Source organism: Anastrepha ludens, chromosome 2 (genome assembly GCF_028408465.1).
Source record: "Anastrepha ludens isolate Willacy chromosome 2, idAnaLude1.1, whole genome shotgun sequence".
Lineage (NCBI taxonomy): Eukaryota > Metazoa > Arthropoda > Insecta > Diptera > Tephritidae > Anastrepha > Anastrepha ludens.
This window is the reverse complement of record NC_071498.1, coordinates 180,897,844-180,909,232: the sequence shown is the minus strand read 5'-3', so window position 1 is coordinate 180,909,232 and position 11,389 is coordinate 180,897,844. Positions and strand designations below refer to the sequence as shown.

Below are 11,389 nucleotides of genomic sequence, written 5' to 3'. Positions count from 1 at the left end.
TCCAGAACTACGCCGAAAGAGAATTCCTTTCAACTCTGTGTGGTTTCAACAAGATGGGGCAACGTCTCACATAGCCCAGACTGTTATGACAGAGTTGCGACGAAAATTTCCCAATAAACTGATTTCGAGAAACTCCGAATTTAAATTCAATTATTTTTAAAACTAGTTAAGCTACATTTAATAAAATTTAACGACCTTCAACGTGAAAAAAAAAAAAAATTAATTCCATACACTAAAAAAAAAGTTATTTGAGTTTCTTAATGTAGCAAAATTCATCAGCCACCCTGTACATAGAATAACCCGTAAATAGGAGAAAGTAATACTACCTGCCCAGCAATATTCCTTGGCGTCGTCTAGGCAATTGAAAAGCGAAGTGCTACTGTACACTTCCATTGCAGTTCACTGACATTCTGTAATTGTACTTCAGAGTGAATCAAAAACAGGCGTATTCGGAAATTAGAGAAATATCGGCTGGAGCACTATAAGGCAGTATACTTGGACCGGTACCGTGCTTTCTCGGTACCTCCGAAGTGCCTGTACCGAAAACATACAAAGTAGCTACACTTGCTGACGATACTTGAATTCTCGCTGTTGGATTCAACGAAGGTAGTTTCCACCAAGAAATTGCTGAAATTCATTGGCGAAGTTGTTACGTGGAATTGGAATATAAAATTTAATGAAACCAAGTCAGCTCCCTTCGATTTCGTTAAAAAGAAAATTGTAAATGAACCTGCTTATAAGTTATTCTTTCAGCGATAGTGCCATATGTCAATAGTGCCAAGTATATAGGCACGACTTTGGATGCAGAGCTTAGATGGAAATACCATATCAAAATCAAAGCTGTTGAAAGCAATTCAAAAATGCTGTACAAGGAAATAAAAGAAAACATCATGAGGGAACACAAACTTACAGTTTTTTATTTTAAAATTAAAATATTTTAGCTTAAGTTTTAAAACTTAAATTTTTTTTGGAAAATTCTGATAAAAAATGTTGAATTTTTGACGAAAATTTGTCGAATCTTTATAAATCTTGTACAGAGTTTGAAACTCTGATTGTTCTGATTTTTGTTAAAGCCTAGCCAATGTTTTTATAGGAAATCATTTTAATTAAAAAATAAATAACTAAATGGCGAAAGTTTGTCAATATGCGGCGCCTTTATAATAATTTCGGGTCACGTTTCTTAAAAGTGGCATACTCAAAGTGTTATTAAGTGGAAAAATACAAATGAAAGATAAATAAATATACAATATAAATATTTTTAAGTGTATTAAAGTTTAGTGCAACCTCTCTCTGTTCAATGCATAGCTCGCCAAACGCTTTAAATGCATTTTTCTTGGAACTACATTTTTTAAGTCCGCCTTAACGATACCTATCTCTCCATTTTAGTGAGGCTCGTTCATCTTAAGGGGCTCGTTGTATGCTAGTAAATTTAAAATCACTTTCCTTGTAGAACCCCAGTTTTAATTTTTTGGTGATTGGAGAATGCATTTTCATGATTTCCATAGGACAGTCATTGGTTTAGACCCGATTTAAGGAGAAAATAGACATTTATCGTTAATTTCTCTTTTATTTTGAAGAGTAGACCCTAAGGCCTATTCATGCCACACTCGGGTGAATTATTGTGATATGACCTGGAATCCTGCTGAATAAAGTTGTTTTGGGTCGACGAGTCTATGGACCTATTTAGTTTTGAATGCTCTTTTCTGAAACCGAACTGAGGTTTTGGAATTATTTGTTTGCGTTCAATAACAACCATTAATCGTATAACGAAAACTTTTAAGAGACACTAGTAAAAGGCTTATAGGGCGAGAAGACTCATCGCCCGGATTTCCTGGTTTGAGTATCATTTAAACTTCTGCCATTTTCCATTGGGCTGGAAATATATTTCTGATTAAACAAAAAATATGAATTCCCCTTCGAGTCAACCATGTCGTATGAGTGACATTTATTAAATAATTATATTCGTGTGTGCAATTTCGGCTATTTAAACGCAATTAACTGTTCTGTTCAGTTTCAGGTCTTTATCCATAAGGTCAATATCCATAAAATTTTACTGATAGCACATCTGCTTGTTGGATAATTTTGAGTGAAGAAGGCCATACGGGCAGGGCTTTGAGTTATTGGGCTATTGGTTATTGGAGTTATTTTTTCCAAATAGTGGAAGTATTTATTTCGTTTATTACAAAAAATGTATATTCATACTAAAGACAATAGTAATCTTCTACAGCTTTATAGTCTTCCGTAGCTAAGTTTCTAGCTAACGAAACTTTATTCGTTAACCCACTTTTGCCTCAATAGTTGCGACTCTGGATGCCTAAAAGTTTCCTGTAAAAACTTTACATATTTATTTGAAACCCAACGGACACCTCTATTAGCCGGAAAACTCCCTCAAGTGAACATTTTTTTCTATAATCAGTTTTACGTATACATTTTGAAACAAATTCCTCTCTCTTCAGCGGACACAAAATTCGCAAAAAAGACTCTATAAGCGAAAGCGAACCTCTTATCGGAGGCCATTCAGATTTCTTTTCATAACAAATGAAACCAGAACCTCTGTTGAGCGAACGCGAATTACTCATAGGTGGACAGAATATAAAAAATGTGACTGAGCAGTTACTTGCACAAACATTTACTGAATCGAAAAAGGGGACTTCCCGGCTAAAATGTGATGCTTTTTCATTGACACATTAGTTTGGCTTGCGCAGTGATTTTATTACCGCTTACGAAGAAAACAATTTGTTTTCCCGTGTATTAGCCATTAACTAAGTTTTACTAATCAAATCGTGCAATCATAACTTTTCCCGATAAAAAATAATTAATTGAGTGCATTTGGTATAATATCATCACCCAGTTTCTAAAATTTAAAATAAATTAGTTCGATTTTCCTTATTAAGTTGAATATTGGGGAAAGACAGGCTGCGAGATTATTTGGTCAAAATGGATGTGTGGGGCAATGACTTGACGGCTTTCGAATTCTTAAAAAAATTGGAAAATCAACTGCACGCTAGTTTCCCTTTGAAAAAACAAAAAACTTACGCTGATTGAAAATTTCACAGTATTAATGTAATGAAGTTTAGTTTAGTAAGTTTTATGTAATTTGTTATCTGAAGTTTAATTATACGCGTTCGGGCACATAAATGAAATACTCACTTTTTCAACAAATTCATACACATTTTAGTTTTAATGATATAATATAAATAACTTTTATTCAAATAAGAAGTAGAATTCCATTAATTAAAAAACTAGAAGCTTCTGAAATATGTAAGCTACACTCCCCTTGAGCGGGCATCTTTCTGGGGCTAGTAAAAGTGGACGGACTGGGAGTATTCGCCCAAAGGAGGTTTCCCTGTAGCACTATCACAGTTTTCGTTTTTACCAATATAATTTACTGAACAAAGTGGTTTTTTTTTTTGTTTTTCGGGGCAGACTAGCAAGTACAGCACAATTAGGTCCAAGGTACTGCACTCGATTTCCTTTTTAATTTTCTTTACAACTTCTTAATACATCAGTGCCAAACACTTCAAGCATGATTCGAGCGAAGGCTTGGCAGACTAACAGAAGAAAGTGGTCCGCCATCTCATCGTACTCTCCACATGCTGGGCAGAGTGCACTGTCTGAGATGTCATGGGGCTTCGCCCATAGAAAGTGGCCCGTCATCATAAGTAAACTAAGAGCTGCCTACAGTCCCTTGTGCTTAATGACAGGAGGATCTGCGACAGTCAGTCGGACATGACAGTTTTGTCCATCTGCAGCCTCTCTCAGCCTGCCAAGCTCGCTTGTGGGTTAGAATAACCCGTTTCCCAACCGTGGCTTTGATGGCTGCAGAAGAGAGTGGCAGAACGCGAAGCGCTTTGATATCACAACAATTTCATGAGAACTAATGCATTTTAAGAAGTTATGAATAAGGAGTTAAATAATTGTTTTGGACGAAAGCTGTACAGTTGTTACAAGTGGTACTTTGAGTAGAGCACCAAAGCCTTGTACCGTTTTAAGTTGAAAGTTAACAATTCCTTAGTTCAATAGTAAATCCATTTTTCAATAGAATCTAAGTGCTATGGGGGAAATGCCATCTGTTTTCCAAACGAAAGTTTTTAAAGTAGCAAAATGGATAATTAAGAGTCTTTAGTGACAATCAGGCTGCATTAAATGTTCTGAAGAACGCCAAGCAAACCTCAAAGATTGTTCAAGAATGTAATAAGAAGCGTAATTGTGTTGCAAGTTGGAATAAGCTTGTTCTTATATGGGTTCAATGAAATTGCCGATTGGAATGAAATGGCCAATGTCAACTGCGGATTAGCGGTTACCCTACAGTGACCAGAATATATAATAATCGGAATCAGATCTACAGAAATCATGGATTGTATCAGCGATCTGCCCGAACAGAAAACTGTCGAACTTCCTTCTAAAACATGGTGGAAAAGACGTTCGGTTGATGGTCGGTATTATTACAGGACACAACCTATGGGGTCTGCATATAACACCATTGGAATCATTGAGTACCCGATATGCCTCTATTGCTTGAAAAGAGACCTATAGCACTGAGCAGTTTCTCTCACCCAGCACTTTCGCTCGCCCTGCATTTGCTAGTAAAAAATCGTTCTCTCAAATAGGTGGACATTTGCAGATTTACCAAAGCATCCAGAAAATTCGTACAGGTCTAGCTGCCTCTATGTCTCTATTCTATCATATCTTTTTCCTTCTGTTACTTCTCTTCTTTCATACTTGACTATTGAGGTGAACCGACTTGAAATCGAGCAAAATATAACAAAAGCAAAATATAAGCCAATTAGCATCCGAAGGACGAGTGAGAAATATATGAGCCGTTTTCTTGAAGGTGGTAAAAGTGTCTTTATTTTTTATGGAAATATTTAAGGTTTTGCATTCGAATAATTTGAAAAATACCCATACATGTGACTAAATTAGTTTTGCATTTTTTAAACATTAAATTGACTTAAATGTAAATGTATTAATTTTCAATAATGTGATTAACAGAAATTTATAGTTTTATTGATTTCAAAAGGATGGTCCAGCAAAAAGTAAAAATCTCAAATTTGCAAAGTATCCCAAGGATCTCAATTGAAATAAACCAATTTTTTTTTTAGGAATTGGTTTTTAATACTTCAACCATAAAAAAAGTACAAAAATGCAAGCGCTTTATTTCAACATTAACTATTTAACCAAAATTATTTATATTCTTATTATAAATATATAATATTTGAGCTCTTTTAATTATAATCAAGTTTTCGAAAATAGTCATGATGTATTTGAGACATATCTGTCAAATTTTCGAGTGTGCCTGGCATCAAGATGTAAATGTGGGGTACTATATTTCCAAAATTCTGTGATCTTTCCCGTGGGACCAATAAGTGGGGGGGAGCTGAACAAGTTAAACTCTCATTGAAGCCAATTTAAAATTTCTATTTCGTCCAGTGCGCATGTCGTTGTAAGTTTTTTTAAGTTTGTTGCGTGACTACTTTTACTAAATGCTTCAAGCAAGATCAAGAAATTTCTGGGGCACCTCTGTATGACTTTGTTTTCAATAATAAACAGGGAAACCCGAAATTTCGGGAAACTTAAAAAATGAGTAATTAATAAATAAATAAATAAATAATTGGCGCGTACACTTCTGTTAGGTGTTTGGCCGAGCTCCTCCTCCTATTTGTGGTGTGCGTCTTGATGTTGTTCCACAAATGGAGGGACCTACAGTTTCAAGCCGACTCCGAACGGCAGATATTTTTATGAGGAGCTTTTTCATGGCAGAAATACACTCGGAGGTTTGCCATTGCCTGCCGAGGGGCGACCGCTATTAGAAAAATGTTTTTATTAATTTTGCCTTCACCGAGATTCGAACTAACGACCTCTCGGTGAATTCCGAATGGTAATCACGCACCAACCCATTCGGCTACGGCGGCCGAGTAATTACTATTTATATATAGCCCATTTATTGGCTTTGACAAAAACAGCCTAAAACAAGAAACCAAAAAATGGAACCAAATAAAAACCAAGGAATACTGGAACGGCACAAAAAGCGTTAATGTATCCAAAAAGTTCCTTAATAGCAACATAGCAAAATCTGCCCTAACCCTAGACACAAAAGGTCTCAGATTACTCTGTGAAGCACTTGCAGGCCACTTTGCCTGCTATAAACCTTTCAGTACAATAAAACTGTCTAGCACTAGTTTATGCCCAGTAGTGATGCAGCGGAGTTCACGGAATATTTAATTACCAACAGTGAAGCATTAGATCACAGCAGACACAGATTCCTGTGCTCGTACCCACTAGAGGATGCAGACTTGCAAATGCTCCCTCCTAAGGAGCTGGTTCGATTCCTCGAAATACTAAATAATTAAAATTAAACATTTACGGGCGCATAGTGGATCAATTCGGTCGCAGAGCATAAAGGCCGTAGCCTAACCCGTACAACCATTACCATTACCATATATTTGTGCCTACATATATTTGTAATACTAAAAACAATGAAAACTTAAAAAAAATTTTTTTTGGAAAAATTTATAAATAAAGTACATGGTACATTGTAGTAATTTTTATCATTAACTAATTTTTTGTAAAAATGGACTAACACCACTTTCAAAGAAAACGGCTCTTCTGAGCTTTTCAGTTGAAATCTTGATTTCCTATCTTAATTTTTCCATTGCCATTTTCTCTTGGTTTGGCCAAACAATCAGGTAAATGTTGCGTATAAGTAGCGCACCATCTTCCTTGCACATAATTGTCATATTTTTTTAAATTTATAACTGCAGTGCCCCTTTCAAAACTATTTCCACCTCATCTCATCTTTGCCACACTTCGAGAAAGGCAATTTACCTGATGACAGTAGCACCATATGGCGGAAAAAATGGTCATCCAAAATTTATGCACTTGACAATTTTCCAGCATCACCACCAGCAGCAGTCTTCCGATACCACTCCGCCAGCCACGTTGCACATTAAGTAGTACTAACCTGCACACTGCCACGCCCCAGCGAATCGGAAGTACACAGAATGCACTAATATTTCTACTGAGGCAAACTTTATTTCTCTATATACGATTTGGTGTATTTGTGTGTGTGCGCTTGCCGGCAACAACCGCCTGTTGCATATGGCAGTGGCAGTAGCAGCGGCAACAACTTCTTAACTGCATAAGTATGTAGAAAGTTTATACATAAACATATATATAATTTACTCACACCCCCTCCACATTCCACCCAGCTGCGTTCTCTTTTTTTTGTTGTTGTTGTTGTTGCTTTTTCAGTCACAGTCACATTATGTATACGAAAGAAAACAGAGAAACGCAAAAGACGTGGTGTGGGTGCAGGTGGGTGAGGGTAGTGTGATTTTAGTTGAAACTGAGGCGAAAAAGAACGCCGAGACATTCACCCCATCCTAGAAGGATATTGCCGCCAAATAGTGCACGAAATAGAGGAACTATAAAAATCCAGAAAAATTGTACATACACTCAGCAGGTATGGATGTGTGTGTGTGTGTGGTGTGGCGACTTTAGTGGTATGGTGGATATGCGTATGCAGGTTTTTGGGGCGTTTTTAACATTATTTGGTGTGAGTTGAAACTCTTGGAGAGCAGCTGGTATGAGTGGATGGCTGGTGGTGGTATGAGTTGATATTGACTTGGTTAGTTGGGATAGGTGCTGGACTAGGACTAGGGTGCAAGTTTGGGTACCCAATGTATGTAGGTTGTGGCTTCACATTTGCGAGTGTGGGCATGTGTCTCATTTTTTCGTTTAGCACATTAGTTGCCACAAAAATGTTGCACAAAGAGCTCGCTTGTTTACAATTTCGCCGAACCCTAGAATTTTACTCTCTTTCTTGGCTAAGTTCGGGCACACTCGCTACTTCATTGGCTTTGGTGTTTTTCCCCTTTAGCGCTTCACCATTCTTGTTGCATAATCTTTATCTACACTTTTTTGTTGTTTGCCTTTTACTAAAACATTTTTATTAATATTTTGCTTTTATGTCATGCACCATATTTCTTACTCCATTGCACCTTCAGTCGTAATTTCGTTTTTACAGCTCAGCTTAGCTGGATAGCGCATTAAGGAAAGTGCAGCAAAAGGAAGAAGAAAATTTATTATAATGAAAATAGCGGAAAATGGAACCGCAAAATTCACAAAATAAAAATAAAAATAAGTAATAATAGTTTTAAGAGTACAGGAATACTGGAGAAACTGTAGGAGGCATGGGGAAGTGTGAGAGCAAACTGAAGAAGGTAACTAGCGAAACGTTCAATTCATCAATTCTGCTGGTGGCAAAGAGCAAACGGTCGCTTAAGTTGCATGCAACCACCCACAACCACCTGCTGCTGCTGGCACAGCTGTTCTGCAACATGTAGTTGTTGTTGTGCGAAATTGGAAAACCGCGCATACATCTCGAGAGAGAGGAGCAAGGGCATACATAAACATATATAAACATTATTAAAACCTATGTGTGAGCATTTTTAGCACACAAATACACACTAACACACACATACACGTAAGTAGGTATTTGGTTGTATTTCTTCAGCACTTGCTGGTCAGAGTTTGGTGTCAACTCTTGTCCCAACAAACACCTACGCCAACACCAGCGCCATCGCCATCGCCATCGTCATTGCCACTGCCGTCACCAGCATAGTCTGTGCGCCACCATTGCATTGTCAGTGCCAGCGGCCGCAGTTGACTTGTGACTGTACAAACAATGCAAGTTTTTGTTTCTTCGCATTTTTATAAGCATATACTTACATATGTACAGCGCATATTTGTCTACTTTTGGTTTATCTTTTTATTTTCCCTGATTTTTTATTTTATTTTGTTTTCACTATTTTTTTTGTTTTGTGGCGCGGTGTCACCAGCGTCTAAGGCGTGCGCTGGTGGAATAGCGAAAACCGCACAGCAACTAATTTATTTTGCACTCCCCCACACAGCCAACTTACTCCAAGTACGAGTATGTGTGCATGTAGTAGTATTTCACCCGCTGCTCACCAACTATACCCCAAAACAAAGCGGGTACACAAACACTCACACTTTTGCACTAATTTTTCTAATTTATCAGCAGCAGTAAGAGAAAAGCGTTGCAAAAAATTGGATTGCTTATTTTTGTTGCCATAACTCAAAAAGATAAGAAAAACCTAAATAAATATGGAAGAATTTAATAAATGCGGCCACATGCAAAAATATGACATCATGCCACATGCAACATGGCCGAAATAGTCGCAATTTAACAATGAAAAGCGTGTGTGTATGCAGCTTTGACTGACGAGTGGTTAGTGTTGGATGACAACTTCAATCAACAATTTTGGACAAACAGATATAGTAATTTAGGTTTCAAATCGCAGGTCTATCTTCTTTTTCTATTCTTTCTTAATATTTCACATGTTATTGCTATAGAATTACAATTGTGAAATCAGAATACGAATTATTCATGCAGTGAAAAGCCAAACTACCTACAAACAAACAATGAACTGGTATTTGATGGACTAGTACGGGAGTGACTAGAATCATACCAGTTGCAAAGTGACCTATTGGAGGTGTACGCACAACAGATAATGTCGTACTAGAATACCCCAGTAAAAAGGCAAACTATGCAGCAAAAGTTATAGTTCGTGAATTGGTATTTGATGGACTAGTCCGAGAGTGGTGGCAAAAGGGAAAATTATAGAAGAGTATATAAAACATTTATTGTTCTATTACTATGCTTCAGTGAAAAGCAACTTATTCGGCCAAAATTCTACTTTATGAACTGGTATGTGATACACCAGTTCGGGAGTGGTCAAAATTGCATCAGTTGCAAAATAGCAAATACGAAGTGTGCGCAAAGAAGTATTCTTTCATTAGTACACTGCAATAGAAAGCTTAACTACCTAGCATCAATTCTAATTCATCAACTGGTATGTGATGGACCAGTTCGGGAGTGGCCAAAATTGCACCAGTTGAAAATAACAAATTCGAAGTTAAGGCAAAAGAAGCATTATTCCATTACTGCAATGCAGTAGAAAGCTTAACTATCCAGAAAAATTCTAGTTCATGAACTGGTATTGGATGGACCAGTTCGAGAGTGGTCAAAATTGTACCATACTGGCTGCAATTGTAAAAATGAATAAGGATCGTTAATAAAAAGCAAAAAAGTAGCAAAATGATTTATTAGATGAGTCTGAAAAACAGTTATTATTCAGTAATATAAAAATACTTCAAGCGTTAAGGGCAAAATCAATGATTTTTAGGCGAATATAAATGTCAATCATCCGTCTTAGTGAATCGTTAAAATCAAACTCATAAATCGCGCAGTCAATCGAAAATCGAATTATGAAATAAAATTCAAAGAATTCAGATAAAATCCAAAATGTACTTGAATAGCAGAATTAAAATCAAATTTCATAAAATGTGTGAGGGCAAAAATAAAAGTATATTAATATATATTTTTTTTAATAATTGTTTTACACAGAATACAGAAATTTAAATTTATTCAATTACAGTCATGTCGTCGTCCTCTTCTGGAACATCGTCATAAATAAAGTTCTGAATTATATTCTGATTTTCTTCCAAATCCATTTCCTGTAGAATCATTGGCCCGAATCTCTCATGTCTTGCGATAATGATAGCTATATTAAATGAATATTTCTTGTCTAAGTGGCCTGTTCGTAGTGCATTGCAAACATCATTATCAGTTATTTTGTCCCATGCATTTGTTATCCAATTCACAGCATCTTGTAAGCCTGGTTTTACAAAATTATCTCGATGATTGCTCACCATTCTATTTTCAATATATTAATTGATTTCCATCCGCAAATGATACTTGAATGGCTTGTTTATTGCAATGTCAAGTGTGTGGAGTTACCCAGTCATTCCTGCGGGAATCATATTTGATCAATCTTCCTCTTAACAAGAAAGGTTTTCATGCCTTTAGCGCGGTGAGTACTGGCTGAATCCCAAACTTGTAAACCTCTATTCTCACCCCTCAACAGTGGTGGCAGCATAAAATCAAGCCACTTTCTTATAACTGTTTGGGTGCACCAGCCTTTTTCACTTTCAATGACATAAATTCCTGAAACACGTTGAATCTGGTATTTTTCTTGCCGAAGGAAAGAAGGAATGCAAATTAACGAAGAAGCCTTGGGGTGAACTGTCTTTTGAGTTCCTTAGCCTAGGAATACCGCGGTCTCATCCACAGAAATCACGTTGAAGAGTTGATATTTCGAAAAATTGTTGCCATCAACAAAACAGTTTAAACGGAAGTGCACGCTTAACGATTTCATTGTCTTCCAGCTTAATCAATGTTGCTAATCTCCTTAGAGACAGTTCATATCGTTTAAGGAAGTTGTCCAACCAGTGTGACGATGCCACTAGTTGACATAAGTAATCATACTCTGGACGCCATTCGAACCATACGGAGATCCAGCATCTT

General features: G+C 36.7%; 1 long non-coding RNA gene across 1 annotated transcript in view; it reads right to left on the bottom strand.

The window, feature by feature from the left end:
• Positions 1-726: 726 nt before the first annotated feature.
• LOC128855984 (uncharacterized) overlaps positions 727-11,389 on the bottom strand; it is a 40,190-nt gene continuing 29,527 nt past the window's right edge. Inside the window, exon 3 of the long non-coding RNA XR_008453777.1 lies at positions 727-863. This is a non-coding gene — a long non-coding RNA (uncharacterized LOC128855984). The remainder of the gene's footprint in view (positions 864-11,389) is intronic.